This window comes from Ovis canadensis, chromosome 26 (genome assembly GCF_042477335.2).
Source record: "Ovis canadensis isolate MfBH-ARS-UI-01 breed Bighorn chromosome 26, ARS-UI_OviCan_v2, whole genome shotgun sequence".
Taxonomy (NCBI): Eukaryota; Metazoa; Chordata; class Mammalia; order Artiodactyla; family Bovidae; genus Ovis; species Ovis canadensis.
The window spans coordinates 50,030,155-50,036,976 of NC_091270.1; positions in this window are offsets into that span (position 1 = coordinate 50,030,155).

A 6,822-nucleotide genomic window follows, 5' to 3' on the forward strand; every position below is an offset into this window, starting at 1 on the left:
ACCCCAAGACACATATTAATCAAATTAACAAAGATCAAACACAAAGAACAAATATTAAAAGCAGCAAGGGAAAAACAACAAATAACACACAAGGGGATTCCCATAAGGATAACAGCTGATCTGTCAATAGAAACTCTTCAGGCCAGGAGGGAATGGCAAGACATACTTAAAGTGATGAAAGACAATAACCTACAGTCCAGATTACTGTACCCAGCAAGGATCTCATTCAAATACGAAGGAGAAATCAAAAGCTTTACAGACAAGCAAAAGCTGAGAGAATTCAGCACCACCAAACCAGCTCTCCAACAAATTCTAAAGGATATTCTCTAGACAGGAAACACAAAAAGGGTGTATAAACCCGAACCCAAAACAATAAAGTAAATGGTAATGGGATCATACTTATCAATAATTACCTTAAATGTAAATGGGTTGAATGCCCCAATCAAAAGACAAAGACTGGCTGAATGGATACAAAAACAAGACCCCTCTATATGCTGCTTACAAGAGACCCACCTCAAAACAAGGGACACATACAGACTGAAAGTGAAGGGCTGGATAAAGATATACCACGCAAATAGAGACCAAAAGAAAGCAGGAGTGGCAATACTCATTTCCAATAAAATAGACTTTAAAACAAAGGCTGTGAAAAGAGACAAAGAAGGCCACTACATAATGATCAAAGGATCAATCCAAGAAGAAGATATAAGAATTATAAATATATATGCACCCAATATAGGAGCACCGCAATATGTAAGACAAATGCTAATAAGCATGAAAGGGGAAATCAACAATAACACAATAATAGTGGGAGACTTTAATACCCCACTTACACCTATGGACGGATCAACTAAACAGAAAATTAACAAAGAAACGCAAACTTTAAATGATACATTAGACCAGTTAGACCTAATTGATATCTATAGGACATTTCACCCCAAAACAATGAATTTTTCCTTTTTCTCAAGTGCTCATGGAACATTCTCCAGGATAGATCACATCCTGGGCCATAAATATAAACTTGATAAATTCAAAAAAATCGAAATCATTCCAAGCATCTTTTCTGACCATAATGCATTAAGATTAGATCTCAATTACAGGAGAAAAACTATTAAAAATTCCAACATATGGAGGTTGAACAACTCACTTCTGAATAACCAACAAATCACAGAAGAAATCAAAAAAGAAATTAAAATATGCATAGAAACTAATGAAAATGAAAACACAACAGCCCAAAACCTGTGAGACACTACAAAAGCAGTGCTAAGAGGAAAGTGCATAGCAATACAGGCATACCTCAAGAAACAAGAAAAAAGTCAAATAAATAACCTAACTCTACAACTAAAGCAACTAGAAAAGGAAGAATTGGAGAACCCCAGAGTTAGTAGAAGGAAAGAAATCTTAAAAATTAGGGCAGAAATAAATGCAAAAGAAACAAAAGAGACCATAGCAAAAATCAACAAAGCCAAAAGCTGGTTCTTTGAAAGGATAAATAAAATTGACAAACCATTAGCAAGACTCATCAAGAAGCAAAGAGAGAAAAATCAAATCAATAAAATTAGAAATGAAAATGGAGAGATCACAACAGACAACACAGAAATACAAAGGATCATAAGAGACTACTATCAGTAGTTGTATGCCAATAAAATGGACAATGTGGAAGAAATGGACAAATTCTTAGAAAAGTACAATTTTCCAAAACTGAACCAGGAAGAAATAGAAAATCTTAACAGACCTATCACAAGCACGGAAATTGAAACTGTAATCAGAAATCTTCCAGCAAACAAAAGCCCAGGTCCAGACGGCTTCACAGCTGAATTCTACCAAAAATTTCGAGAAGAGCTAACACCTATCCTCCTCAAACTCTTCCAGAAAATTGCAGAGGAAGGTAAACTTCCAAACTCATTCTATGAGGCCACCATCACCCTAATACCAAAACCTGACAAAGATACTACAAAAAAAGGAAACTACAGGCCAATATCACTGATGAACATAGATGTAAAAATCCTCAACAAAATTCTAGCAATCAGAATCCAACAACACATTAAAAAGATCATACACCATGACCAAGTGAGCTTTATCCCAGGGATGCAAGGATGCTTCAATATCCGCAAATCAATCAATGTAATTCACCACATTAACAAACTGAAAAATAAAAGCCATATGATTATATGAATAGATGCAGAGAAGGCCTTTGACAAAATTCAACATCCATTTATGATAAAAACTCTCCAGAAAGCAGGAATAGAAGGAACATACCTCAACATAATAAAAGCTATATAGGACAAACCCACAGCAAACATTATCCTCAATGGTGAAAAATTGAAAGCATTTCCCCTAAAGTCAGGAACAAGACAAGGGTGCCCACTTTCACTGCTACTATTCAATATAGTTTTGGAAGTTTTGGCCACAGCAATCAGAGCAGAAAAAGAAATAAAAGGAATCCAAATTGGAAAAGAAGAATTAAAACTTTCACTGTTTGCAGATGACATGATCCTCTACATAGAAAACCCTAAAGACTCCACCAGAAAATTACTAGAGCTCATCAATGAATATAGTAAAGTTGCAGGATATAAAATCAACACATAGAAATCCCTTGCATTCCTATACACTAATAATGAGAAAGTAGAAAAAGATATTAAAGAAACAGTTCCATTCACCATTGCAACGAAAAGAATAAAATACTTAGGAATATATCTACCTAAAGAAACTAAAGACCTATACATAGAAAACTATAAAACACTGGTGAAAGAAATCAAAGAGGACACTAATAGATGGAGAAATATACCATGTTCATGGATCGGAAGAATCAATATAGTGAAAATGAGTATACTACCCAAAGCAATTTACAAATTCAATGCACTCCCTATTAAGCTACCAGCCATATTTTTCACAGAACTAGAACAAATAATTTCAAGATTTGTATGGAAATACAAAAAACCTCAAATAGCCAAAGCAATCTTGAGAAAGAAGAATGGAACTGGAGGAATCAACTTGCTGGACTTCAGGCTCTACTACAAAGCCACAGTCATCAAGACAGTATGGTCCTGGCACAAAGACAGAAATATAGACCAATGGAACAAAATAGAAAGCCCAGAGATAAATCCACACACATATGGACACCTTATCTTTGACAAAGGAGGCAAGAATATACAATGGAGTAAAGACAATCTCTTTAACAAGTGGTGCTGGGAAAACTGGTCAACCACTTGTAAAAAATGAAACTAGATCACTTTCTAACACCATACACAAAAATAAACTCAAAATGGATTAAAGATCTAAATGTAAGACCAGAAACTATAAAACTCCTAGAGGAGAACATAGGCAAAACACTCTCCGACAAAAATCATAGCAGGATCCTCTATGATCCACCTCCCAGAATTCTGGAAATAAAAGCAAAAATAAACAAATGGGATCTAATTAAAATTAAAAGCTTCTGCACAACAAAGGACAATATAAGCAAGGTGAAAAGACAGCCTTCTGAATGGGAGAAAATAATAGCAAATGAAGCAACTGACAAACAACTAATCTCAAAAATATACAAGCAACTCCTGCAGCTCAATTCCAGAAAAATAAACTACCCAATCAAAAAATGGGCCAAAGAACTAAATAGACATTTCTCCAACGAAGACATATGGATGGCTAACAAACAGATGAAAAGATGCTCAACATCACTCATTATTAGAGCAATGCAAATCAAAACCACAATGAGGTACCACTTCACACCAGCCAGAATGGCTGTGATCCAAAAATCTGCAAGCAATAAATGCTGGAGAGGGTGTGGAGAAAAGGGAACCCTCCTACACTGTTGGTGGGAATGCAAACTAGTACAGCCACTATGGAGAACAGTGTGGAGATTCCTTAAAAAATTGCAAATAGAACTACCTTATGACCCAGCAATCCCTCTGCTGGGCATACACACCGAGGAAACCAGAATTGAAAGAGACACATGTACCCCAATGTTCATCACAGCACTGTTTACAATAGCCAGGACATGGAAACAACCTAGATGTCCATCAGCAGATGAATGGATAAGAAAGCTGTGGTACATATACACAATGGAGTATTACTCAGCTGTTAAAAAGAATGCATTTGAATCAGTTCTGATGAGATGGATGAAACTGGAGCCGATTATACAGAGTGAAGTAAGCCAGAAAGAAAAACACCAATACAATATACTAACACATATATATGGAATTTAGAATAATGGCAATGACGACCCTGTATGCAAGACAGGAAAAAAGACACAGATGTGTATAACGGACTTTTGGACTCAGAGGGAGAGGGAGAGGGTGGGATGATGTGGGAGAATTGCATTGTAACATGTATACTATCATGTAAGAATCGAATCGCCAGTCTATGTCCAACACAGGATACAGCATGCTTGGGGCTGGTGCACGGTGATGACTCAGAGAGATGTTATGGGGAGGGAGGTGGGAGGGGGGTTCATGTTTGGGAACGCATGTACACCCACGGTGGATTCATGTCAATGTATGGCAAAACCAATACAGTATTGTCAATTAAAATAAAGTTAAAAAAAAAAAAAAGGGAGGAAAGGGAAGAACCTGTGCTGTGCCATGCCAAGTGGCTTCCATCATGTCCAGTTCTTTATGACCCCATGGACTGTAGCCCACCAGGCTCCTCTGTCTGAGGGATTCTCTAGGCAAGAATATTGGAGTTATTGGAGGGTTATTGGAGAACATATGACCAAGAATATTCTTCCCAGCAAAGCTCTCATTCAGATTTTATGGAGGAATCAAAGGCTGTACAGATGAGCAAAATATAAATAAGAGAATTCAGCACCACCAGATTAGCTTTAGGAGAAGGCAATGACACCCCACTCCAGTACTCTTGCCTGGAAAATCCCATGGATGGAGGAGCCTGGTAGGCTGCAGTCTGTGGGATCTCAAAGAGTCGGACACGACTGAACGACTTCACTTTCACTTTTCACTTTCATGCATTGGAGAAGGAAATGGCAACCCACTCCAGTGTTCTTGCCTGGAGAATCCCAAGGACAGGGGAGCCTGGTGGGCTGCCGTCTCTGGGGTCGCACTGAGTCGGACCCGACTGAAGCAATGTAGCAGCAGCAGCAGCAGCAGCAGATTAGGTTTGCAACAAACACTGAAGAAACTTCTCTAGGCAGGAAAGAGACGAGCAACTTAAAACAACCTTATTATCCATATAAGCTGCTCTCTAGAAGTACAGTGATTTGGATTTAGGATTTTCTTTATGAGGCAGATTGTTATTGTTGCATTCTTGCTATGTTTTGATTTTTACTTATACATCTCCTTCCTTTACCAATATTTGGATATTCTCTTTATATTTATTAGGAAAAATTAAGTTTCTAATGGCAATGGTCCACTTCTTCTAAGATGTTGGTTTTATTGGCCAGAGTTGTGCAAAGACCCTTCTCCCATATCATCCTTTTAAGTTGTGTAGAAGTTGTAGAGCCTTCCCCGGAATATCCCAGAACTTGGAAGGGGAGTGTGTGAGAATCATGAGTTATTGCAGAGAGTGGACGCAGGGGTCCCCTCTTGAGATGGGAGTGAGTCCCAGAGCTTTGGGAATCTGAAGGCAGTCAGTGGCAGGAGTGCATGATGGAAGGTTTGTTTGGGATGGAACAACCTTCCAGGTTCGAAAGAGACCAACTTTCTTGTCTCCTACTAGAGGATTATGGAGGTAGAAGGACTGAAGCTGAGCTGGACCCTGTGGGGCCCTCCTGGACACAAAAGTGTTTCCGTGTGTCCCATTTCTTATTTGAAGGAAAAAGGCTTTCAGCTTCCTCGACCTTCCACGAGTTCCAAAGGGCATATTCAAACAGTTGCTAACCGGGGAAGGGAGGGGAGGCAGGAGGAGACACTGCTGCAGCAAGGGGCCTGGTGCTGGTTCCTCCTCGGGTGATGGGCTAGCAGTCTGTGCATGCCTTGGAGTTCTTCAGCAGGAACTAGGGCCTCCTCAACCCAGACGGAGGAGGTCACTGCAGGCTGAGCACAAGCAAGTGGACCCACACTGATTGGAAAGGCTGATGACTGAGATGGCTGGAACACGGCCCTGTTATCTCACCACCAGCCAGTCAGAGGGAAGTTCCACACGCTGCAGCCCTTGCCCCAGATTTTACCTATTAAAACTCGTAAACTATCATGTAAGAAACGAATCGCCAGCCTATGTTTGATGCAGGATACAGGATGCTTGGGGCTGGTGTACGGGGATGATCCAGAGAGATGATATGGGGTGGGAGGTGGGAAGGGGGTTCAGGATTGGGAACTCATGTACACCCGTGGCGGATTCATGTCAGTGTATGGCAAAACCAATACAGTATTGTAAAGTAAAATAAAGTAAAAATAAAAGTTAAAAATAAATAAATAAAAAAGACAAGAAAAAAAAAAAAGAAAAACCTCTTCCCCTAAAAATATCAGTGAGCTTGGGGTTTTGAACATCAGCTGAAGGTTCCCCTTGCCCCTTACAATAAACCTTTCTCTGCTCCAAGCTCTTAAGTTTCTACTCTGAGTCGGATACATGAAGTTGGGTTCGAGAACAGAATCAATAGACACAAGCCTGCATACTTTCACTCACAGGATTTACTTTGTTTTGTGAAACTGAAAGCTTTGGGGTCATCACAAAAGGGAGAAGAGAAGATTATTTTTTTTCGTTCTTGAATCATACCAGTTTCTTGCTAATATCTTTTCTCCAAGCTGTGTTTCATTTTTTTTGTTTGTTTAGTCATTGCTGTAAAAGAAATATGGAAAAATAGAAATGCTACATTTTATAAGTTGTTAATAAAAGCTTTCTCATTTCACTTCACAGCTACATGCATATCCATTAAAT